The sequence below is a fragment of the Halichoeres trimaculatus genome, unplaced genomic scaffold, assembly GCF_033239565.1.
Source record: "Halichoeres trimaculatus isolate MK-OKI-2021-1 unplaced genomic scaffold, fHalTri1.1 fHalTri1_scaffold_2, whole genome shotgun sequence".
NCBI classification, from domain to species: Eukaryota; Metazoa; Chordata; class Actinopteri; order Labriformes; family Labridae; genus Halichoeres; species Halichoeres trimaculatus.
The window spans coordinates 11,383,561-11,409,972 of NW_027437180.1; positions in this window are offsets into that span (position 1 = coordinate 11,383,561).

Below are 26,412 nucleotides of genomic sequence, written 5' to 3' on the forward strand. Positions count from 1 at the left end.
AAAATGCATCCTGAATCAAGTCTGAGGGCTAAAACCTCTGTTTCGGGTTTTACCACATTGAGCTCAGAACGTAAGGGCCGGACCTGAAATTTGGAGCCAAAATTGAAAATTTCAGTTTGGATGAAATTGCATGAAATATGTGTCCCCCGTGGAAGCCCGTGCCATCCCAGGTGAGAAAAATGCATCCTGAATCAAGTCTGAGGGCTAAAACCTCTGTTTCGGGTTTTACCACACTGAGCTCAAAACGTAAGGGCCGGACCTGAAATTTGGAGCCAAAATTGAAATTTTCAGATTGGCTGAAATTGCATGAAATATGTGTCCCCCGTGGAAGCCCGTGCCATCCCAGGTGAGAAAAATGCATCCTGAATCAAGTCTGAGGGCTAAAACCTCTGTTTCGGGTTTTACCACACTGAGCTCAGAACGTAAGGGCCGGACCTGAAATTTGGAGCCAAAATTGAAATTTTCAGTTTGGCTGAAATTGCATGAAATATGTGTCCCCCGTGGAAGCCCGTGCCATCACAGGTGAGAAAAATGCATCCTGAATCAAGTCTGAGGGCTAAAACCTCTGTTTCGGGTTTTACCACACTGAGCTCAGAACGTAAGGGCCGGACCTGAAATTTGGAGCCAAAATTGAAATTTTCAGTTTGGCTGAAATTGCATGAAATATGTGTCCCCCGTGGAAGCCCGTGCCATCCCAGGTGAGAAAAATGCATCCTGAATCAAGTCTGAGGGCTAAAACCTCTGTTTCGGGTTTTACCACACTGAGCTCAGAACGTAAGGGCCGGACCTAAAATTTGGAGCCAAAATTGAAATTTTCAGTTTGGATGAAATTGCATGAAATATGTGTCCCCCGTGGAAGCCCGTGCCATCCAAGGTGAGAAAAATGCATCCTGAATCAAGTCTAAGGGCTAAAACCTCTGTTTCGGGTTTTACCACACTGAGCTCAGAACGTAAGGGCCGGACCTGAAATTTGGAGCCAAAATTGAAATTTTCAGTTTGGCTGAAATTGCATGAAATTTGTGTCCTCCGTGGAAGCCCGTGCCATCCCAGGTGAGAAAAATGCATCCTGAATCAAGTCTGAGGGCTAAAACCTCTGTTTCGGGTTTTACCACACTGAGCTCAAAACGTAAGGGCCGGACCTGAAATTTGGAGCCAAAATTGAAATTTTCAGTTTGGCTGAAATTGCATGAAATATGTGTCCCCCGTGGAAGCCCGTGCCATCCCAGGTGAGAAAAATGCATCCTGAATCAAGTCTGAGGGCTAAAACCTCTGTTTCGGGTTTTACCACACTGAGCTCAAAACGGAAGGGCTGGACCTGAAATTTGGAGCCAAAATTGAAATTTTAAGATTGGCTGAAATTGCATGAAATATGTGTCACCCGTGGAAGCCCGTGCCATCCCAGGTGAGAAAAATGAATCCTGAATCAAGTCTGAGGGCTAAAACCTCTGTTTCAGGTTTTACCACATTGAGCTCAGAACGTAAGGGCCGGACCTGACATTTGGAGCCAAAATTGAAAATTTCAGTTTGGCGGAAATTGCATGAAATATGTGTCCCCCGTGGAAGCCCGTGCCATCCCAGGTGAGAAAAATGCATCCTGAATCAAGTCTGAGGGCTAAAACCTCTGTTTCGGGTTTTACCACACTGAGCTCAGAACGTAAGGGCCGGACCTGAAATATGGAGCCAAAATTGAAATTTTCAGTTTGGATGAAATTGCATGAAATATGTGTCCCCCGTGGAAGCCCGTGCCATCCCAGGTGAGAAAAATGCATCCTGAATCAAGTCTGAGGGCTAAAACCTCTGTTTCGGGTTTTACCACACTGAGCTCAGAACGTAAGGGCCGGACCTGAAATTTGGAGCCAAAATTGAAATTTTCAGTTTGGCTGAAATTGCATGAAATATGTGTCCCCCGTGGAAGCCCGTGCCATCCAAGGTGAGAAAAATGCATCCTGAATCAAGTCTGAGGGCTAAAACCTCTGTTTCGGGTTTTACCACATTGAGCTCAGAACGTAAGGGCCGGGCCTGAAATTTGGAGCCAAAATTGAAATTTTCAGATTGGCTGAAATTGCATGAAATATGTGTCCCCCGTGGAAGCCCGTGCCATCCCAGGTGAGAAAAATGCATCCTGAATCAAGTCTGAGGGCTAAAACCTCTGTTTCGGGTTTTACCACACTGAGCTCAGAACGTAAGGGCCGGACCTGAAATTTGGAGCCAAAATTGAAATTTTCAGTTTGGCTGAAATTGCATGAAATATGTGTCCTCCGTGGAAGCCCGTGCCATCCCAGGTGAGAAAAATGCATCCTGAATCAAGTCTGAGGGCTTAAACCTCTGTTTCGGGTTTTACCACACTGAGCTCAGAACGTAAGGGCCGGACCTGAAATTTGGAGCCAAAATTGAAATTTTCAGTTTGGCTGAAATTGCATGAAATATGTGTCCCCCGTGGAAGCCCGTGCCATCCCAGGTGAGAAAAAGGCATCCTGAATCAAGTCTGAGGGCTAAAACCTCTGTTCCGGGTTTTACCACACTGAGCTCAGAACGTAAGGGCCGGACCTGAAATTTGGAGCCAAAATTGAAATTTTCAGTTTGGCTGAAATTGCATGAAATATGTGTCCCCCGTGGAAGCCCGTGCCATCCCAGGTGAGAAAAATGCATCCTGAATCAAGTCTGAGGGCTAAAACCTCTGTTTCGGGTTTTACCACACTGAGCTCAAAACGTAAGGGCCTGACCTGAAATTTGGAGCCAAAATTGAAATTTTCAGATTGGCTGAAATTGCATGAAATATGTGTCCCCCGTGGAAGCCCGTGCCATCCCAGGTGAGAAAAATGCATCCTGAATCAAGTCTGAGGGCTAAAACCTCTGTTTCAGGTTTTACCACATTGAGCTCAGAACGTAAGGGCCGGACCTGAAATTTGGAGCCAAAATTGAAAATTTCAGTTTGGCTGAAATTGCATGAAATATGTGTCCCCCGTGGAAGCCTGTACCATCCCAGGTGAGAAAAATGCATCCTGAATCAAGTCTGAGGGCTAAAACCTCTGTTTCGGGTTTTACCACACTGAGCTCAGAACGTAAGGGCCGGACCTGAAATTTGGAGCCAAAATTGAAATTTTCAGTTTGGCTGAAATTGCATGAAATATGTGTCCCCCGTGGAAGCCCGTGCCATCCCAGGTGAGAAAATTGCATCCTGAATCAAGTCTGAGGGCTAAAACCTCTGTTTCGGGTTTTACCACACTAAGCTCAGAACGTAAGGGCCGGACCTGAAATTTGGAGCCAAAATTGAAATTTTCAGTTTGGCTGAAATTGCATGAAATATGTGTCCTCCGTGGAAGCCCGTGCCATCCCAGGTGAGAAAATTGCATCCTGAATCAAGTCTGAGGGCTAAAACCTCTGTTTCGGGTTTTACCACACTAAGCTCAGAACGTAAGGGCCGGACCTGAAATTTGGAGCCAAAATTGAAATTTTCAGTTTGGATGAAATTGCATGAAATATGTGTCCCCCGTGGAAGCCCGTGCCATCCCAGGTGAGAAAAATGCATCCTGAATCAAGTCTGAGGGCTAAAACCTCTGTTTCGGGTTTTACCACATTGAGCTCAGAACGTAAGGGCCGGACCTGAAATTTGGAGCCAAAATTGAAAATTTCAGTTTGGCTGAAATTGCATGAAATATGTGTCCCCCGTGGAAGCCCGTGCCATCCCAGGTGAGAAAAATGCATCCTGAATCAAGTCTGAGGGCTAAAACCTCTGTTTCGGGTTTTACCACACTGAGCTCAAAACGTAAGGGCCGGACCTGAAATTTGGAGCCAAAATTGAAATTTTCAGATTGGCTGAAATTGCATGAATTATGTGTCCCCCGTGGAAGCCCGTGCCATCCCAGGTGAGAAAAATGCATCCTGAATCAAGTCTGAGGGCTAAAACCTCTGTTTCGGGTTTTACCACACTGAGCTCAGAACGTAATGGCCGGACCTGAAATTTGGAGCCAAAATTGAAATTTTCAGTTTGGCTGAAATTGCATGAAATATGTGTCCCCCGTGGAAGCCCGTGCCATCCCAGGTGAGAAAAATGCATCCTGAATCAAGTCTGAGGGCTAAAACCTCTGTTTCGGGTTTTACCACACTGAGCTCAGAACGTAAGGGCCGGACCTGAAATTTGGAGCCAAAATTGAAATTTTCAGTTTGGCTGAAATTGCATGAAATATGTGTCCTCCGTGGAAGCCCGTGCCATCCCAGGTGAGAAAATTGCATCCTGAATCAAGTCTGAGGGCTAAAACCTCTGTTTCAGGTTTTACCACACTAAGCTCAGAACGTAAGGGCCGGACCTGAAATTTGGAGCCAAAATTTAAATTTTCAGTTTGGCTGAAATTGCATGAAATATGTGTCCTCCGTGGAAGCCCGTGCCATCCCAGGTGAGAAAAATGCATCCTGAATCAAGTCTGAGGGCTAAAACCTCTGTTTCGGGTTTTACCACACTGAGCTCAGAACGTAAGGGCCGGACCTGAAATTTGGAGCCAAAATTGAAATTTTCAGTTTGAATGAAATTGCATGAAATATGTGTCCCCCGTGGAAGCCCGTGCCATCCCAGGTGAGAAAAATGCATCCTGAATCAAGTCTGAGGGCTTAAACCTCTGTTTCGGGTTTTACCACACTGAGCTCAGAACGTAAGGGCCGGACCTGAAATTTGGAGCCAAAATTGAAATTTTCAGTTTGGCTGAAATTGCATGAAATATGTGTCCCCCGTGGAAGCCCGTGCCATCCCAGGTGAGAAAAATGCATCCTGAATCAAGTCTGAGGGCTAAAACCTCTGTTCTGGGTTTTACCACACTGAGCTCAGAACGTAAGGGCCGGACCTGAAATTTGGAGCCAAAATTGAAATTTTCAGATTCGCTGAAATTGCATGAAATATGTGTCCCCCGTGGAAGCCCGTGCCATCCCAGGTGAGAAAAATGCATCCTGAATCAAGTCTGAGGGCTAAAACCTCTGTTTCGGGTTTTACCACACTGAGCTCAAACATAAGGGCCTGACCTGAAATTTGGAGCCAAAATTGAAATTTTCAGATTGGCTGAAATTGCATGAAATATGTGTCCCCCGTGGAAGCCCGTGCCATCCCAGGTGAGAAAAATGCATCCTGAATCAAGTCTGAGGGCTAAAACCTCTGTTTCAGGTTTTACCACATTGAGCTCAGAACGTAAGGGCCGGACCTGAAATTTGGAGCCAAAATTGAAAATTTCAGTTTGGCTGAAATTGCATGAAATATGTGTCCCCCGTGGAAGCCTGTACCATCCCAGGTGAGAAAAATGCATCCTGAATCAAGTCTGAGGGCTAAAACCTCTGTTTCGGGTTTTACCACACTGAGCTCAGAACGTAATGGCCGGACCTGAAATTTGGAGCCAAAATTGAAATTTTCAGTTTGGCTGAAATTGCATGAAATATGTGTCCCCCGTGGAAGCCCGTGCCATCCCAGGTGAGAAAATTGCATCCTGAATCAAGTCTGAGGGCTAAAACCTCTGTTTCGGGTTTTACCACACTAAGCTCAGAACGTAAGGGCCGGACCTGAAATTTGGAGCCAAAATTGAAATTTTCAGTTTGGCTGAAATTGCATGAAATATGTGTCCTCCGTGGAAGCCCGTGCCATCCCAGGTGAGAAAATTGCATCCTGAATCAAGTCTGAGGGCTAAAACCTCTGTTTCGGGTTTTACCACACTAAGCTCAGAACGTAAGGGCTGGACCTGAAATTTGGAGCCAAAATTGAAATTTTCAGTTTGGCTGAAATTGCATGAAATATGTGTCCTCCGTGGAAGCCCGTGCCATCCCAGGTGAGAAAAATGCATCCTGAATCAAGTCTGAGGGCTAAAACCTCTGTTTCGGGTTTTACCACACTGAGCTCAGAACGTAAGGGCCGGACCTGAAATTTGGAGCCAAAATTGAAATTTTCAGTTTGAATGAAATTGCATGAAATATGTGTCCCCCGTGGAAGCCCATGCCATCCCAGGTGAGAAAAATGCATCCTGAATCAAGTCTGAGGGCTTAAACCTCTGTTTCGGGTTTTACCACATTGAGCTCAGAACGTAAGGGCCGGACCTGAAATTTGGAGCCAAAATTGAAATTTTCAGTTTGGCTGAAATTGCATGAAATATGTGTCCCCCGTGGAAGCCCGTGCCATCCCAGGTGAGAAAAATGCATCCTGAATCAAGTCTGAGGGCTAAAACCTCTGTTTCGGGTTTTACCACACTGAGCTCAGAACGTAAGGGCCGGACCTGAAATTTGGAGCCAAAATTGAAATTTTCAGTTTGGATGAAATTGCATGAAATATGTGTCCCCCGTGGAAGCCCGTGCCATCCCAGGTGAGAAAAATGCATCCTGAATCAAGTCTGAGGGCTAAAACCTCTGTTTCGGGTTTTACCACACTGAGCTCAGAACGTAAGGGCCGGACCTGAAATTTGGAGCCAAAATTGAAAATTTCAGTTTGGCTGAAATTGCATGAAATATGTGTCCCCCGTGGAAGCCCGTGCCATCCCAGGTGAGAAAAATGCATCCTGAATCAAGTCTGAGGGCTAAAACCTCTGTTTCGGGTTTTACCACACTGAGCTCAGAACGTAAGGGCCGGACCTGAAATTTGGAGCCAAAATTGAAATTTTCAGTTTGGATGAAATTGCATGAAATATGTGTCCTCCGTGGAAGCCCGTGCCATCCCAGGTGAGAAAAATGCATCCTGAATCAAGTCTGAGGGCTAAAACCTCTGTTTCGGGTTTTACCACACTGAGCTCAGAACGTAAGGGCCGGACCTGAAATTTGGAGCCAAAATTGAAATTTTCAGATTGGCTGAAATTGCATGAAATATGTGTCCCCCGTGGAAGCCCGTGCCATCCCAGGTGAGAAAAATGCATCCTGAATCAAGTCTGAGGGCTAAAACCTCTGTTTCGGGTTTTACCACACTGAGCTCAGAACGTAAGGGCCGGACCTGAAATTTGGAGCCAAAATTGAAATTTTCAGTTTGGCTGAAATTGCATGAAATATGTGTCCCCCGTGGAAGCCCGTGCCATCCCAGGTGAGAAAAATGCATCCTGAATCAAGTCTGAGGGCTAAAACCTCTGTTCCGGGTTTCACCACATTGAGCTCAGAACGTAAGGGCCGGACCTGAAATTTGGAGCCAAAATTGAAATTTTCAGATTGGCTGAAATTGCATGAAATATGTGTCCCCCGTGGAAGCCCGTGCCATCCCAGGTGAGAAAAATGCATCCTGAATCAAGTCTGAGGGCTAAAACCTCTGTTTCGGGTTTTACCACACTGAGCTCAAAACGTAAGGGCCGGACCTGAAATTTGGAGCCAAAATTGAAATTTTCAGTTTGGCTGAAATTGCATGAAATATGTGTCCCCCGTGGAAGCCTGTACCATCCCAGGTGAGAAAAATGCATCCTGAATCAAGTCTGAGGGCTAAAACCTCTGTTTCGGGTTTTACCACACTGAGCTCAGAACGTAAGGGCCGGACCTGAAATTTGGAGCCAAAATTGAAATTTTCAGTTTGGCTGAAATTGCATGAAATATGTGTCCCCCGTGGAAGCCCGTGCCATCCCAGGTGAGAAAAATGCATCCTGAATCAAGTCTGAGGGCTAAAACCTCTGTTTCGGGTTTTACCACACTAAGCTCAGAACGTAAGGGCCGGACCTGAAATTTGGAGCCAAAATTGAAATTTTCAGTTTGGCTGAAATTGCATGAAATATGTGTCCTCCGTGGAAGCCCGTGCCATCCCAGGTGAGAAAAATGCATCCTGAATCAAGTCTGAGGGCTAAAACCTCTGTTTCGGGTTTTACCACACTGAGCTCAGAACGTAAGGGCCGGACCTGAAATTTGGAGCCAAAATTGAAATTTTCAGTTTGAATGAAATTGCATGAAATATGTGTACCCCGTGGAAGCCCGTGCCATCCCAGGTGAGAAAAATGCATCCTGAATCAAGTCTGAGGGCTAAAACCTCTGTTTCGGGTTTTACCACATTGAGCTCAGAACGTAAGGGCCGGACCTGAAATTTGGAGCCAAAATTGAAATTTTCAGTTTGGATGAAATTGCATGAAATATGTGTCCCCCGTGGAAGCCCGTGCCATCCCAGGTGAGAAAAATGCATCCTGAATCAAGTCTGAGGGCTAAAACCTCTGTTTCGGGTTTTACCACACTGAGCTCAGAACGTAAGGGCCGGACCTGAAATTTGGAGCCAAAATTGAAAATTTCAGTTTGGCTGAAATTGCATGAAATATGTGTCCCCCGTGGAAGCCCGTGCCATCCCAGGTGAGAAAAATGCATCCTGAATCAAGTCTGAGGGCTAAAACCTCTGATTCGGGTTTTACCACACTGAGCTCAGAACGTAAGGGCCGGACCTGAAATATGGAGCCAAAATTGAAAATTTCAGTTTGGCTGAAATTGCATGAAATATGTGTCCCCCGTGGAAGCCCGTGCCATCCCAGGTGAGAAAAATGCATCCTGAATCAAGTCTGAGGGCTAAAACCTCTGTTTCGGGTTTTACCACACTGAGCTCAGAACGTAAGGGCCGGACCTGAAATTTGGAGCCAAAATTGAAATTTTCAGTTTGGATGAAATTGCATGAAATATGTGTCCCCCGTGGAAGCCCGTGCCATCCCAGGTGAGAAAAATGCATCCTGAATCAAGTCTGAGGGCTAAAACCTCTGTTTCGGGGTTTTACCACACTGAGCTCAGAACGTAAGGGCCGGACCTGAAATTTGGAGCCAAAATTGAAAATTTTTAGTTTGGCTGAAATTGCATGAAATATGTGTCCCCCGTGGAAGCCCGTGCCATCCCAGGTGAGAAAAATGCATCCTGAATCAAGTCTGAGGGCTAAAACCTCTGTCTCGGGTTTTACCACACTGAGCTCAGAACGTAAGGGCCGGACCTGAAATTTGGAGCCAAAATTGAAATTTTCAGATTGGCTGAAATTGCATGAAATATGTGTCCCCCGTGGAAGCCCGTGCCATCCCAGGTGAGAAAAATGCATCCTGAATCAAGTCTGAGGGCTAAAACCTCTGTTTCGGGTTTTACCACACTGAGCTCAGAACGTAAGGGCCGGACCTGAAATTTGGAGCCAAAATTGAAATTTTCAGTTTGGCTGAAATTGCATGAAATATGTGTCCCCCGTGGAAGCCCGTGCAATCCCAGGTGAGAAAAATGCATCCTGAATCAAGTCTGAGGGCTAAAACCTCTGTGTCGGGTTTTACCACACTGAGCTCAGAACGTGAGGGCCGGACCTGAAATTTGGAGCCAAAATTGAAATTTTCAGTTTGGCTGAAATTGCATGAAATATGTGTCCCCCGTGGAAGCCCGTGCCATCCCAGGTGAGAAAAATGCATCCTGAATCAAGTCTGAGGGCTAAAACCTCTGTTTCGGGTTTTACCACATTGAGCTCAGAACGTAAGGGCCGGACCTGAAATTTGGAGCCAAAATTGAAATTTTCAGATTCGCTGAAATTGCATGAAATATGTGTCCTCCGTGGAAGCCCGTGCCATCCCAGGTGAGAAAAATGCATCCTGAATCAAGTCTGAGGGCTAAAACCTCTGTTTCGGGTTTGACCACATTGAGCTCAGAACGTAAGGGCCGGACCTGAAATTTGGAGCCAAAATTGAAATTTTCAGTTTGGATGAAATTGCATGAAATATGTGTCCCCCGTGGAAGCCCGTGCCATCCCAGGTGAGAAAAATGCATCCTGAATCAAGTCTGAGGGCTTAAACCTCTGTTTTCGGGTTTTACCACATTGAGCTCAGAACGTAAGGGCCGGACCTGAAATTTGGAGCCAAAATTGAAATTTTCAGTTTGAATGAAATTGCATGAAATATGTGTACCCCGTGGAAGCCCGTGCCATCCCAGGTGAGAAAAATGCATCCTGAATCAAGTCTGAGGGCTAAAACCTCTGTTTCGGGTTTTACCACATTGAGCTCAGAACGTAAGGGCCGGACCTGAAATTTGGAGCCAAAATTGAAATTTTCAGTTTGGCTGAAATTGCATGAAATATGTGTCCCCCGTGGAAGCCCGTGCCATCCCAGGTGAGAAAAATGCATCCTGAATCATGTCTGAGGGCTAAAACCTCTGTTTCGGGTTTTACCACATTGAGCTCAAAACGTAAGGGCCGGACCTGAAATTTGGAGCCAAAATTGAAATTTTCAGATTGGCTGAAATTGCATGAAATATGTGTCCCCCGTGGAAGCCCGTGCCATCCCAGGTGAGAAAAATGCATCCTGAATCAAGTCTGAGGGCTAAAACCTCTGTTTGGGTTTTACCACATTGAGCTCAGAACGTAAGGGCCGGACCTGAAATTTGGAGCCAAAATTGAAATTTTCAGTTTGCATGAAATTGCATGAAATATGTGTCCCCCGTGGAAGCCTGTGCCATCCCAAGTGAGAAAAATGCATCCTGAATCAAGTCTGAGGGTTAAAACCTCTGTTTCGGGTTTTACCACATTGAGCTCAGAACGTAAGGGCCGGACCTGAAATTTGGAGCCAAAATTGAAATTTTCAGTTTGGCTGAAATTGCATGAAATTTGTGTCCTCCGTGGAAGCCCGTGCCATCCCAGGTGAGAAAAATGCATCCTGAATCAAGTCTGAGGGCTAAAACCTCTGTTTCGGGTTTTACCACATTGAGCTCAGAACGTAAGGGCCGGACCTGAAATTTGGAGCCAAAATTGAAAATTTCAGTTTGGATGAAATTGCATGAAATATGTGTCCCCCGTGGAAGCCCGTGCCATCCCAGGTGAGAAAAATGCATCCTGAATCAAGTCTGAGGGCTAAAACCTCTGTTTCGGGTTTTACCACACTGAGCTCAAAACGTAAGGGCCGGACCTGAAATTTGGATCCAAAATTGAAATTTTCAGATTGGCTGAAATTGCATGAAATATGTGTCCCCCGTGGAAGCCCGTGCCATCCCAGGTGAGAAAAATGCATCCTGAATCAAGTCTGAGGGCTAAAACCTCTGTTTCGGGTTTTACCACACTGAGCTCAGAACGTAAGGGCCGGACCTGAAATTTGGAGCCAAAATTGAAATTTTCAGTTTGGCTGAAATTGCATGAAATATGTGTCCCCCGTGGAAGCCCGTGCCATCACAGGTGAGAAAAATGCATCCTGAATCAAGTCTGAGGGCTAAAACCTCTGTTTCGGGTTTTACCACACTGAGCTCAGAACGTAAGGGCCAGACCTGAAATTTGGAGCCAAAATTGAAATTTTCAGTTTGGCTGAAATTGCATGAAATATGTGTCCCCCGTGGAAGCCCGTGCCATCCCAGGTGAGAAAAATGCATCCTGAATCAAGTCTGAGGGCTAAAACCTCTGTTTCGGGTTTTACCACACTGAGCTCAGAACGTAAGGGCCGGACCTAAAATTTGGAGCCAAAATTGAAATTTTCAGTTTGGATGAAATTGCATGAAATATGTGTCCCCCGTGGAAGCCCGTGCCATCCAAGGTGAGAAAAATGCATCCTGAATCAAGTCTAAGGGCTAAAACCTCTGTTTCGGGTTTTACCACACTGAGCTCAGAACGTAAGGGCCGGACCTGAAATTTGGAGCCAAAATTGAAATTTTCAGTTTGGCTGAAATTGCATGAAATTTGTGTCCTCCGTGGAAGCCCGTGCCATCCCAGGTGAGAAAAATGCATCCTGAATCAAGTCTGAGGGCTAAAACCTCTGTTTCGGGTTTTACCACACTGAGCTCAAAACGTAAGGGCCGGACCTGAAATTTGGAGCCAAAATTGAAATTTTCAGTTTGGCTGAAATTGCATGAAATATGTGTCCCCCGTGGAAGCCCGTGCCATCCCAGGTGAGAAAAATGCATCCTGAATCAAGTCTGAGGGCTAAAACCTCTGTTTCGGGTTTTACCACACTGAGCTCAAAACGGAAGGGCTGGACCTGAAATTTGGAGCCAAAATTGAAATTTTAAGATTGGCTGAAATTGCATGAAATATGTGTCACCCGTGGAAGCCCGTGCCATCCCAGGTGAGAAAAATGCATCCTGAATCAAGTCTGAGGGCTAAAACCTCTGTTTCAGGTTTTACCACATTGAGCTCAGAACGTAAGGGCCGGACCTGACATTTGGAGCCAAAATTGAAAATTTCAGTTTGGCGGAAATTGCATGAAATATGTGTCCCCCGTGGAAGCCCGTGCCATCCCAGGTGAGAAAATTGCATCCTGAATCAAGTCTGAGGGCTAAAACCTCTGTTTCGGGTTTTACCACACTGAGCTCAGAACGTAAGGGCCGGACCTGAAATATGGAGCCAAAATTGAAATTTTCAGTTTGGATGAAATTGCATGAAATATGTGTCCCCCGTGGAAGCCCGTGCCATCCCAGGTGAGAAAAATGCATCCTGAATCAAGTCTGAGGGCTAAAACCTCTGTTTCGGGTTTTACCACACTGAGCTCAGAACGTAAGGGCCGGACCTGAAATTTGGAGCCAAAATTGAAATTTTCAGTTTGGCTGAAATTGCATGAAATATGTGTCCCCCGTGGAAGCCCGTGCCATCCAAGGTGAGAAAAATGCATCCTGAATCAAGTCTGAGGGCTAAAACCTCTGTTTCGGGTTTTACCACATTGAGCTCAGAACGTAAGGGCCGGGCCTGAAATTTGGAGCCAAAATTGAAATTTTCAGATTGGCTGAAATTGCATGAAATATGTGTCCCCCGTGGAAGCCCGTGCCATCCCAGGTGAGAAAAATGCATCCTGAATCAAGTCTGAGGGCTAAAACCTCTGTTTCGGGTTTTACCACACTGAGCTCAGAACGTAAGGGCCGGACCTGAAATTTGGAGCCAAAATTGAAATTTTCAGTTTGGCTGAAATTGCATGAAATATGTGTCCTCCGTGGAAGCCCGTGCCATCCCAGGTGAGAAAAATGCATCCTGAATCAAGTCTGAGGGCTTAAACCTCTGTTTCGGGTTTTACCACACTGAGCTCAGAACGTAAGGGCCGGACCTGAAATTTGGAGCCAAAATTGAAATTTTCAGATTGGCTGAAATTGCATGAAATATGTGTCCCCCGTGGAAGCCCGTGCCATCCCAGGTGAGAAAAATGCATCCTGAATCAAGTCTGAGGGCTAAAACCTCTGTTCCGGGTTTTACCACACTGAGCTCAGAACGTAAGGGCCGGACCTGAAATTTGGAGCCAAAATTGAAATTTTCAGTTTGGCTGAAATTGCATGAAATATGTGTCCCCCGTGGAAGCCCGTGCCATCCCAGGTGAGAAAAATGCATCCTGAATCAAGTCTGAGGGCTAAAACCTCTGTTTCGGGTTTTACCACACTGAGCTCAAAACGTAAGGGCCTGACCTGAAATTTGGAGCCAAAATTGAAATTTTCAGATTGGCTGAAATTGCATGAAATATGTGTCCCCCGTGGAAGCCCGTGCCATCCCAGGTGAGAAAAATGCATCCTGAATCAAGTCTGAGGGCTAAAACCTCTGTTTCAGGTTTTACCACATTGAGCTCAGAACGTAAGGGCCGGACCTGAAATTTGGAGCCAAAATTGAAAATTTCAGTTTGGCTGAAATTGCATGAAATATGTGTCCCCCGTGGAAGCCTGTACCATCCCAGGTGAGAAAAATGCATCCTGAATCAAGTCTGAGGGCTAAAACCTCTGTTTCGGGTTTTACCACACTGAGCTCAGAACGTAAGGGCCGGACCTGAAATTTGGAGCCAAAATTGAAATTTTCAGTTTGGCTGAAATTGCATGAAATATGTGTCCCCCGTGGAAGCCCGTGCCATCCCAGGTGAGAAAATTGCATCCTGAATCAAGTCTGAGGGCTAAAACCTCTGTTTCGGGTTTTACCACACTAAGCTCAGAACGTAAGGGCCGGACCTGAAATTTGGAGCCAAAATTGAAATTTTCAGTTTGGCTGAAATTGCATGAAATATGTGTCCTCCGTGGAAGCCCGTGCCATCCCAGGTGAGAAAATTGCATCCTGAATCAAGTCTGAGGGCTAAAACCTCTGTTTCGGGTTTTACCACACTAAGCTCAGAACGTAAGGGCCGGACCTGAAATTTGGAGCCAAAATTGAAATTTTCAGTTTGGATGAAATTGCATGAAATATGTGTCCCCCGTGGAAGCCCGTGCCATCCCAGGTGAGAAAAATGCATCCTGAATCAAGTCTGAGGGCTAAAACCTCTGTTTCGGGTTTTACCACATTGAGCTCAGAACGTAAGGGCCGGACCTGAAATTTGGAGCCAAAATTGAAAATTTCAGTTTGGCTGAAATTGCATGAAATATGTGTCCCCCGTGGAAGCCCGTGCCATCCCAGGTGAGAAAAATGCATCCTGAATCAAGTCTGAGGGCTAAAACCTCTGTTTCGGGTTTTACCACACTGAGCTCAAAACGTAAGGGCCGGACCTGAAATTTGGAGCCAAAATTGAAATTTTCAGATTGGCTGAAATTGCATGAATTATGTGTCCCCCGTGGAAGCCCGTGCCATCCCAGGTGAGAAAAATGCATCCTGAATCAAGTCTGAGGGCTAAAACCTCTGTTTCGGGTTTTACCACACTGAGCTCAGAACGTAAGGGCCGGACCTGAAATTTGGAGCCAAAATTGAAAATTTCAGTTTGGCTGAAATTGCATGAAATATGTGTCCCCCGTGGAAGCCCGTGCCATCCCAGGTGAGAAAAATGCATCCTGAATCAAGTCTGAGGGCTAAAACCTCTGTTTCGGGTTTTACCACACTGAGCTCAGAACGTAAGGGCCGGACCTGAAATTTGGAGCCAAAATTGAAATTTTCAGTTTGGATGAAATTGCATGAAATATTTGTCCTCCGTGGAAGCCCGTGCCATCCCAGGTGAGAAAAATGCATCCTGAATCAAGTCTGAGGGCTAAAACCTCTGTTTCGGGTTTTACCACACTGAGCTCAGAACGTAAGGGCCGGACCTGAAATTTGGAGCCAAAATTGAAATTTTCAGTTTGGCTGAAATTGCATGAAATATGTGTCCTCCGTGGAAGCCCGTGCCATCCCAGGTGAGAAAAATGCATCCTGAATCAAGTCTGAGGGCTAAAACCTCTGTTTCGGGTTTTACCACATTGAGCTCAAAACGTAAGGGCCGGACCTGAAATTTGGAGCCAAAATTGAAATTTTCAGATTGGCTGAAATTGCATGAAATATGTGTCCCCCGTGGAAGCCCGTGCCATCCCAGGTGAGAAAAATGCATCCTGAATTAAGTCTGAGGGCTAAAACCTATGTTTCTGGTTTTACCACACTGAGCTCAGAACGTAAGGGCCGGACCTGAAATTTGGAGCCAAAATTGAAATTTTCAGTTTGGCTGAAATTGCATGAAATATGTGTCCCCCGTGGAAGCCCGTGCCATCCCAGGTGAGAAAAATGCATCCTGAATCAAGTCTGAGGGCTAAAACCTCTGTTTCGGGTTTTACCACACTGAGCTCAAACATAAGGGCCTGACCTGAAATTTGGAGCCAAAATTGAAATTTTCAGATTGGCTGAAATTGCATGAAATATGTGTCCCCCGTGGAAGCCCGTGCCATCCCAGGTGAGAAAAATGCATCCTGAATCAAGTCTGAGGGCTTAAACCTCTGTTTCGGGTTTTACCACACTGAGCTCAGAACGTAAGGGCCGGACCTGAAATTTGGAGCCAAAATTGAAATTTTCAGTTTGGCTGAAATTGCATGAAATATGTGTCCCCAGTGGAAGCCTGTACCATCCCAGGTGAGAAAAATGCATCCTGAATCAAGTCTGAGGGCTAAAACCTCTGTTTCGGGTTTTACCACACTGAGCTCAGAACGTAAGGGCCGGACCTGAAATCTGGAGCCAAAATTGAAAATTTCAGTTTGGCTGAAATTGCATGAAATATGTGTCCCCCGTGGAAGCCCGTGCCATCCCAGGTGAGAAAAATCCATCCTGAATCAAGTCTGAGGGCTAAAACCTCTGTTTCGGGTTTTACCACACTGAGCTCAGAACGTAAGGGCCGGACCTGAAATATGGAGCCAAAATTGAAATTTTCAGTTTGGATGAAATTGCATGAAATATGTGTCCCCCGTGGAAGCCCGTGCCATCCCAGGTGAGAAAAATGCATCCTGAATCAAGTCTGAGGGCTAACACCTCTGTTTCGGGTTTTACCACACTGAGCTCAGAACTTAAGGGCCGGACCTGAAATTTGGAGCCAAAATTGAAATTTTCAGTTTGGCTGAAATTGCATGAAATATGTGTCCTCCGTGGAAGCCCGTGCCATCCCAGGTGAGAAAAATGCATCCTGAATCAAGTCTGAGGGCTAAAACCTCTGTTTCGGGTTTTACCACACTGAGCTCAGAACGTAAGGGCCGGACCTGAAATTTGGAGCCAAAATTGAAAATTTCAGTTTGGATGAAATTGCATGAAATATGTGTCCTCCGTGGAAGCCCGTGCCATCCCAGGTGAGAAAAATGCATCCTGAATCAAGTCTGAGGGCTAAAACCTCTGTCTCGGGTTTTACCACACTGAGCTCAGAACGTAAGGGCCGGACCTGAAATTTGGAGCCAAAATTGAAATTTTCAGTTTGGCTGAAATTGCATGAAATATGTGTCCCCCGTGGAAGCCCGTGCCATCCCAGGTGAGAAAAATGCATCCTGAATCAAGTCTGAGGGCTAAAACCTCTGTTTCGGGTTTTACCACACTGAGCTCAGAACGTAAGGGCCGGACCTGAAATTTGGAGCCAAAATTGAAATTTTCAGTTTGGCTGAAATTGCATGAAATATGTGTCCCCCGTGGAAGCCCGTGCCATCCCAGGTGAGAAAAATGCATCCTGAATCAAGTCTGAGGGCTAAAACCTCTGTGTCGGGTTTTACCACACTGAGCTCAGAACGTAAGGGCCGGACCTGAAATTTGGAGCCAAAATTGAAATTTTCAGTTTGGCTGAAATTGCATGAAATATGTGTCCCCCGTGGAAGCCCGTGCCATCCCAGGTGAGAAAAATGCATCCTGAATCAAGTCTGAGGGCTAAAACCTCTGTTTCGGGTTTTACCACATTGAGCTCAGAACGTAAGGGCCGGACCTGAAATTTGGAGCCAAAATTGAAATTTTCAGATTGGCTGAAATTGCATGAAATATGTGTCCCCCGTGGAAGCCCGTGCCATCCCAGGTGAGAAAAATGCATCCTGAATCAAGTCTGAGGGCTAAAACCTCTGTTTCGGGTTTTACCACATTGAGCTCAGAACGTAAGGGCCGGACCTGAAATTTGGAGCCAAAATTGAAATTTTCAGTTTGGATGAAATTGCATGAAATATGTGTCCCCCGTGGAAGCCCGTGCCATCCCAGGTGAGAAAAATGCATCCTGAATCAAGTCTGAGGGCTTAAACCTCTGTTTTCGGGTTTTACCACATTGAGCTCAGAACGTAAGGGCCGGACCTGAAATTTGGAGCCAAAATTGAAATTTTCAGTTTGAATGAAATTGCATGAAATATGTGTACCCCGTGGAAGCCCGTGCCATCCCAGGTGAGAAAAATGCATCCTGAATCAAGTCTGAGGGCTAAAACCTCTGTTTCGGGTTTTACCACATTGAGCTCAGAACGTAAGGGCCGGACCTGAAATTTGGAGCCAAAATTGAAATTTTCAGTTTGGCTGAAATTGCATGAAATATGTGTCCCCCGTGGAAGCCCGTGCCATCCCAGGTGAGAAAAATGCATCCTGAATCAAGTCTGAGGGCTAAAACCTCTGTTTCGGGTTTTACCACATTGAGCTCAAAACGTAAGGGCCGGACCTGAAATTTGGAGCCAAAATTGAAATTTTCAGATTGGCTGAAATTGCATGAAATATGTGTCCCCCGTGGAAGCCTGTGCCATCCCAAGTGAGAAAAATGCATCCTGAATCAAGTCTGAGGGTTAAAACCTCTGTTTTGGGTTTTACCACATTGAGCTCAGAACGTAAGGGCCGGACCTGAAATTTGGAGCCAAAATTGAAATTTTCAGTTTGGCTGAAATTGCATGAAATTTGTGTCCTCCGTGGAAGCCCGTGCCATCCCAGGTGAGAAAAATGCATCCTGAATCAAGTCTGAAGGCTAAAACCTCTGTTTCGGGTTTTACCACATTGAGCTCAGAACGTAAGGGCCGGACCTGAAATTTGGAGCCAAAATTGAAAATTTCAGTTTGGATGAAATTGCATGAAATATGTGTCCCCCGTGGAAGCCCGTGCCATCCCAGGTGAGAAAAATGCATCCTGAATCAAGTCTGAGGGCTAAAACCTCTGTTTCGGGTTTTACCACACTGAGCTCAAAACGTAAGGGCCGGACCTGAAATTTGGAGCCAAAATTGAAATTTTCAGATTGGCTGAAATTGCATGAAATATGTGTCCCCCGTGGAAGCCCGTGCCATCCCAGGTGAGAAAAATGCATCCTGAATCAAGTCTGAGGGCTAAAACCTCTGTTTCGGGTTTTACCACACTGAGCTCAGAACGTAAGGGCCGGACCTGAAATTTGGAGCCAAAATTGAAATTTTCAGTTTGGCTGAAATTGCATGAAATATGTGTCCCCCGTGGAAGCCCGTGCCATCACAGGTGAGAAAAATGCATCCTGAATCAAGTCTGAGGGCTAAAACCTCTGTTTCGGGTTTTACCACACTGAGCTCAGAACGTAAGGGCCGGACCTGAAATTTGGAGCCAAAATTGAAATTTTCAGTTTGGCTGAAATTGCATGAAATATGTGTCCCCCGTGGAAGCCTGTGCCATCCCAGGTGAGAAAAATGCATCCTGAATCAAGTCTGAGGGCTAAAACCTCTGTTTCGGGTTTTACCACACTGAGCTCAGAACGTAAGGGCCGGACCTAAAATTTGGAGCCAAAATTGAAATTTTCAGTTTGGATGAAATTGCATGAAATATGTGTCCCCCGTGGAAGCCCGTGCCATCCAAGGTGAGAAAAATGCATCCTGAATCAAGTCTGAGGGCTAAAACCTCTGTTTCGGGTTTTACCACACTGAGCTCAGAACGTAAGGGCCGGACCTGAAATTTGGAGCCAAAATTGAAATTTTCAGTTTGGCTGAAATTGCATGAAATTTGTGTCCTCCGTGGAAGCCCGTGCCATCCCAGGTGAGAAAAATGCATCCTGAATCAAGTCTGAGGGCTAAAACCTCTGTTTCGGGTTTTACCACACTGAGCTCAGAACGTAAGGGCCGGACCTGAAATTTGGAGCCAAAATTGAAATTTTCAGATTGGCTGAAATTGCATGAAATATGTGTCCCCCGTGGAAGCCCGTGCCATCCCAGGTGAGAAAAATGCATCCTGAATCAAGTCTGAGGGCTAAAACCTCTGTTTCGGGTTTTACCACACTGAGCTCAAAACGGAAGGGCTGGACCTGAAATTTGGAGCCAAAATTGAAATTTTAAGATTGGCTGAAATTGCATGAAATATGTGTCCCCCGTGGAAGCCCGTGCCATCCCAGGTGAGAAAAATGCATCCTGAATCAAGTCTGAGGGCTAAAACCTCTGTTTCAGGTTTTACCACATTGAGCTCAGAACGTAAGGGCCGGACCTGAAATTTGGAGCCAAAATTGAAAATTTCAGTTTGGCGGAAATTGCATGAAATATGTGTCCCCCGTGGAAGCCCGTGCCATCCCAGGTGAGAAAAATGCATCCTGAATCAAGTCTGAGGGCTAAAACCTCTGTTTCGGGTTTTACCACACTGAGCTCAGAACGTAAGGGCCGGACCTGAAATATGGAGCCAAAATTGAAATTTTCAGTTTGGATGAAATTGCATGAAATATGTGTCCCCCGTGGAAGCCCGTGCCATCCCAGGTGAGAAAAATGCATCCTGAATCAAGTCTGAGGGCTAAAACCTCTGTTTCGGGTTTTACCACACTGAGCTCAGAACGTAAGGGCCGGACCTGAAATTTGGAGCCAAAATTGAAATTTTCAGTTTGGCTGAAATTGCATGAAATATGTGTCCCCCGTGGAAGCCCGTGCCATCCAAGGTGAGAAAAATGCATCCTGAATCAAGTCTGAGGGCTAAAACCTCTGTTTCGGGTTTTACCACATTGAGCTCAGAACGTAAGGGCCGGGCCTGAAATTTGGAGCCAAAATTGAAATTTTCAGTTTGGATGAAATTGCATGAAATATGTGTCCCCCGTGGAAGCCCGTGCCATCCCAGGTGAGAAAAATGCATCCTGAATCAAGTCTGAGGGCTAAAACCTCTGTTTCGGGTTTTACCACACTGAGCTCAGAACGTAAGGGCCGGACCTGAAATTTGGAGCCAAAATTGAAATTTTCAGTTTGGCTGAAATTGCATGAAATATGTGTCCTCCGTGGAAGCCCGTGCCATCCCAGGTGAGAAAAATGCATCCTGAATCAAGTCTGAGGGCTTAAACCTCTGTTTCGGGTTTTACCACACTGAGCTCAGAACGTAAGGGCCGGACCTGAAATTTGGAGCCAAAATTGAAATTTTCAGTTTGGCTGAAATTGCATGAAATATGTGTCCCCCGTGGAAGCCCGTGCCATCCCAGGTGAGAAAAAGGCATCCTGAATCAAGTCTGAGGGCTAAAACCTCTGTTCTGGGTTTTACCACACTGAGCTCAGAACGTAAGGGCCGGACCTGAAATTTGGAGCCAAAATTGAAATTTTCAGTTTGGCTGAAATTGCATGAAATATGTGTCCCCCGTGGAAGCCCGTGCCATCCCAGGTGAGAAAAATGCATCCTGAATCAAGTCTGAGGGCTAAAACCTCTGTTTCGGGTTTTACCACACTGAGCTCAAAACGTAAGGGCCTGACCTGAAATTTGGAGCCAAAATTGAAATTTTCAGATTGGCTGAAATTGCATGAAATATGTGTCCCCCGTGGAAGCCCGTGCCATCCAAGGTGAGAAAAATGCATCCTGAATCAAGTCTGAGGGCTAAAACCTCTGTTTCAGGTTTTACCACATTGAGCTCAGAACGTAAGGGCCGGACCTGAAATTTGGAGCCAAAATTGAAAATTTCAGTTTGGCTGAAATTGCATGAAATATGTGTCCTCCGTGGAAGCCTGTACCATCCCAGGTGAGAAAAATGCATCCTGAATCAAGTCTGAGGGCTAAAACCTCTGTTTGGGTTTTACCACACTGAGCTCAGAACGTAAGGGCCGGACCTGAAATTTGGAGCCAAAATTGAAATTTTCAGTTTGGCTGAAATTGCATGAAATATGTGTCCCCCGTGGAAGCCCGTGCCATCCCAGGTGAGAAAATTGCATCCTGAATCAAGTCTGAGGGCTAAAACCTCTGTTTCGGGTTTTACCACACTAAGCTCAGAACGTAAGGGCCGGACCTGAAATTTGGAGCCAAAATTGAAATTTTCAGTTTGGCTGAAATTGCATGAAATATGTGTCCTCCGTGGAAGCCCGTGCCATCCCAGGTGAGAAAATTGCATCCTGAATCAAGTCTGAGGGCTAAAACCTCTGTTTCGGGTTTTACCACACTAAGCTCAGAACGTAAGGGCCGGACCTGAAATTTGGAGCCAAAATTGAAATTTTCAGTTTGGCTGAAATTGCATGAAATATGTGTCCTCCGTGGAAGCCCGTGCCATCCCAGGTGAGAAAAATGCATCCTGAATCAAGTCTGAGGGCTAAAACCTCTGTTTCGGGTTTCACCACACTGAGCTCAGAACGTAAGGGCCGGACCTGAAATTTGGAGCCAAAATTGAAATTTTCAGTTTGAATGAAATTGCATGAAATATGTGTCCCCCGTGGAAGCCCGTGCCATCCCAGGTGAGAAAAATGCATCCTGAATCAAGTCTGAGGGCTAAAACCTCTGTTTCGGGTTTTACCACATTGAGCTCAGAACGTAAGGGCCGGACCTGAAATTTGGAGCCAAAATTGAAATTTTCAGTTTGGATGAAATTGCATGAAATATGTGTCCCCCGTGGAAGCCCGTGCCATCCCAGGTGAGAAAAATGCATCCTGAATCAAGTCTGAGGGCTAAAACCTCTGTTTCGGGTTTTACCACATTGAGCTCAGAACGTAAGGGCCGGACCTGAAATTTGGAGCCAAAATTGAAATTTTCAGTTTGGCTGAAATTGCATGAAATATGTGTCCCCCGTGGAAGCCCGTGCCATCCCAGGTGAGAAAAATGCATCCTGAATCAAGTCTGAGGGCTAAAACCTCTGTTTCAGGTTTTACCACATTGAGCTCAGAACGTAAGGGCCGGACCTGAAATTTGGAGCCAAAATTGAAATTTTCAGTTTGAATGAAATTGCATGAAATATGTGTCCCCCGTGGAAGCCCGTGCCATCCCAGGTGAGAAAAATGCATCCTGAATCAAGTCTGAGGGCTAAAACCTCTGTTTCGGGTTTTACCACACTGAGCTCAGAACGTAAGGGCCGGACCTGAAATTTGGAGCCAAAATTGAAAATTTCAGTTTGGCTGAAATTGCATGAAATATGTGTCCCCCGTGGAAGCCTGTACCATCCCAGGTGAGAAAAATGCATCCTGAATCAAGTCTGAGGGCTAAAACCTCTGTTTCGGGTTTTACCACACTGAGCTCAGAACGTAAGGGCCGGACCTGAAATTTGGAGCCAAAATTGAAATTTTCAGTTTGGCTGAAATTGCATGAAATATGTGTCCCCCGTGGAAGCCCGTGCCATCCCAGGTGAGAAAATTGCATCCTGAATCAAGTCTGAGGGCTAAAACCTCTGTTTCGGGTTTTACCACACTAAGCTCAGAACGTAAGGGCCGGACCTGAAATTTGGAGCCAAAATTGAAATTTTCAGTTTGGCTGAAATTGCATGAAATATGTGTCCTCCGTGGAAGCCTGTGCCATCCCAGGTGAGAAAAATGCATCCTGAATCAAGTCTGAGGGCTAAAACCTCTGTTTCGGGTTTTACCACACTGAGCTCAGAACGTAAGGGCCGGACCTGAAATTTGGAGCCAAAATTGAAATTTTCAGTTTGAATGAAATTGCATGAAATATGCGTCCCCCGTGGAAGCCCGTGCCATCCCAGGTGAGAAAAATGCATCCTGAATCAAGTCTGAGGGCTAAAACCTCTGTTTCGGGTTTTACCACACTGAGCTCAGAACGTAAGGGCCGGACCTGAAATTTGGAGCCAAAATTGAAATTTTAAGATTGGCTGAAATTGCATGAAATATGTGTCCTCCGTGGAAGCCCGTGCCATCCCAGGTGAGAAAAATGCATCCTGAATCAAGTCTGAGGGCTAAAACCTCTGTTTCAGGTTTTACCACATTGAGCTCAGAACGTAAGGGCCGGACCTGAAATTTGGAGCCAAAATTGAAAATTTCAGTTTGGCGGAAATTGCATGAAATATGTGTCCCCCGTGGAAGCCCGTGCCATCCCAGGTGAGAAAAATGCATCCTGAATCATGTCTGAGGGCTAAAACCTCTGTTTCGGGTTTTACCACACTGAGCTCAGAACGTAAGGGCCGGACCTGAAATATGGAGCCAAAATTGAAATTTTCAGTTTGGATGAAATTGCATGAAATATGTGTCCCCCGTGGAAGCCCGTGCCATCCCAGGTGAGAAAAATGCATCCTGAATCAAGTCTGAGGGCTAAAACCTCTGTTTCGGGTTTTACCACACTGAGCTCAGAACGTAAGGGCCGGACCTGAAATTTGGAGCCAAAATTGAAATTTTCAGTTTGGCTGAAATTGCATGAAATATGTGTCCCCCGTGGAAGCCCGTGCCATCCAAGGTGAGAAAAATGCATCCTGAATCAAGTCTGAGGGCTAAAACATCTGTTTCGGGTTTTACCACATTGAGCTCAGAACGTAAGGGCCGGGCCTGAAATTTGGAGCCAAAATTGAAATTTTCAGTTTGGATGAAATTGCATGAAATATGTGTCCCCCGTGGAAGCCCGTGCCATCCCAGGTGAGAAAAATGCATCCTGAATCAAGTCTGAGGGCTAAAACCTCTGTTTCGGGTTTTACCACACTGAGCTCAGAACGTAAGGGCCGGACCTGAAATTTGGAGCCAAAATTGAAATTTTCAGTTTGGCTGAAATTGCATGAAATATGTGTCCCCCGTGGAAGCCCGTGCCATCCAAGGTGAGAAAAATGCATCCTGAATCAAGTCTGAGGGCTAAAACCTCTGTTTCGGGTTTTACCACATTGAGCTCAGAACGTAAGGGCCGGACCTGAAATTTGGAGCCAAAATTGAAATTTTCAGTTTGGCTGAAATTGCATGAAATATGTGTACCCCGTGGAAGCCCGTGCCATCCCAGGTGAGAAAAATGCATCCTGAATCAAGTCTGAGGGCTAAAACCTCTGTTCCGGGTTTTACCACACTGAGCTCAAAACGTAAGGGCCGGACCTGAAATTTGGAGCCAAAATTGAAATTTTCAGTTTGGCTGAAATTGCATGAAATATGTGTCCCCAGTGGAAGCCTGTACCATCCCAGGTGAGAAAAATGCATCCTGAATCAAGTCTGAGGGCTAAAACCTCTGTTTCGGGTTTTACCACACTGAGCTCAGAACGTAAGGGCCGGACCTGAAATCTGGAGCCAAAATTGAAAATTTCAGTTTGGCTGAAATTGCATGAAATATGTGTCCCCCGTGGAAGCCCGTGCCATCCCAGGTGAGAAAAATCCATCCTGAATCAAGTCTGAGGGCTAAAACCTCTGTTTCGGGTTTTACCACACTGAGCTCAGAACGTAAGGGCCGGACCTGAAATATGGAGCCAAAATTGAAATTTTCAGTTTGGATGAAATTGCATGAAATATGTGTCCCCCGTGGAAGCCCGTGCCATCCCAGGTGAGAAAAATGCATCCTGAATCAAGTCTGAGGGCTAACACCTCTGTTTCGGGTTTTACCACACTGAGCTCAGAACTTAAGGGCCGGACCTGAAATTTGGAGCCAAAATTGAAATTTTCAGTTTGGCTGAAATTGCATGAAATATGTGTCCTCCGTGGAAGCCCGTGCCATCCCAGGTGAGAAAAATGCATCCTGAATCAAGTCTGAGGGCTAAAACCTCTGTTTCGGGTTTTACCACACTGAGCTCAGAACGTAAGGGCCGGACCTGAAATTTGGAGCCAAAATTGAAAATTTCAGTTTGGATGAAATTGCATGAAATATGTGTCCTCCGTGGAAGCCCGTGCCATCCCAGGTGAGAAAAATGCATCCTGAATCAAGTCTGAGGGCTAAAACCTCTGTCTCGGGTTTTACCACACTGAGCTCAGAACGTAAGGGCCGGACCTGAAATTTGGAGCCAAAATTGAAATTTTCAGTTTGGCTGAAATTGCATGAAATATGTGTCCCCCGTGGAAGCCCGTGCCATCCCAGGTGAGAAAAATGCATCCTGAATCAAGTCTGAGGGCTAAAACCTCTGTTTCGGGTTTTACCACACTGAGCTCAGAACGTAAGGGCCGGACCTGAAATTTGGAGCCAAAATTGAAATTTTCAGTTTGGCTGAAATTGCATGAAATATGTGTCCCCCGTGGAAGCCCGTGCCATCCCAGGTGAGAAAAATGCATCCTGAATCAAGTCTGAGGGCTAAAACCTCTGTGTCGGGTTTTACCACACTGAGCTCAGAACGTAAGGGCCGGACCTGAAATTTGGAGCCAAAATTGAAATTTTCAGTTTGGCTGAAATTGCATGAAATATGTGTCCCCCGTGGAAGCCCGTGCCATCCCAGGTGAGAAAAATGCATCCTGAATCAAGTCTGAGGGCTAAAACCTCTGTTTCGGGTTTTACCACATTGAGCTCAGAACGTAAGGGCCGGACCTGAAATTTGGAGCCAAAATTGAAATTTTCAGATTGGCTGAAATTGCATGAAATATGTGTCCCCCGTGGAAGCCCGTGCCATCCCAGGTGAGAAAAATGCATCCTGAATCAAGTCTGAGGGCTAAAACCTCTGTTTCGGGTTTTACCACATTGAGCTCAGAACGTAAGGGCCGGACCTGAAATTTGGAGCCAAAATTGAAATTTTCAGTTTGGATGAAATTGCATGAAATATGTGTCCCCCGTGGAAGCCCGTGCCATCCCAGGTGAGAAAAATGCATCCTGAATCAAGTCTGAGGGCTTAAACCTCTGTTTTCGGGTTTTACCACATTGAGCTCAGAACGTAAGGGCCGGACCTGAAATTTGGAGCCAAAATTGAAATTTTCAGTTTGAATGAAATTGCATGAAATATGTGTACCCCGTGGAAGCCCGTGCCATCCCAGGTGAGAAAAATGCATCCTGAATCAAGTCTGAGGGCTAAAACCTCTGTTTCGGGTTTTACCACATTGAGCTCAGAACGTAAGGGCCGGACCTGAAATTTGGAGCCAAAATTGAAATTTTCAGTTTGGCTGAAATTGCATGAAATATGTGTCCCCCGTGGAAGCCCGTGCCATCCCAGGTGAGAAAAATGCATCCTGAATCAAGTCTGAGGGCTAAAACCTCTGTTTCGGGTTTTACCACATTGAGCTCAAAACGTAAGGGCCGGACCTGAAATTTGGAGCCAAAATTGAAATTTTCAGATTGGCTGAAATTGCATGAAATATGTGTCCCCCGTGGAAGCCTGTGCCATCCCAAGTGAGAAAAATGCATCC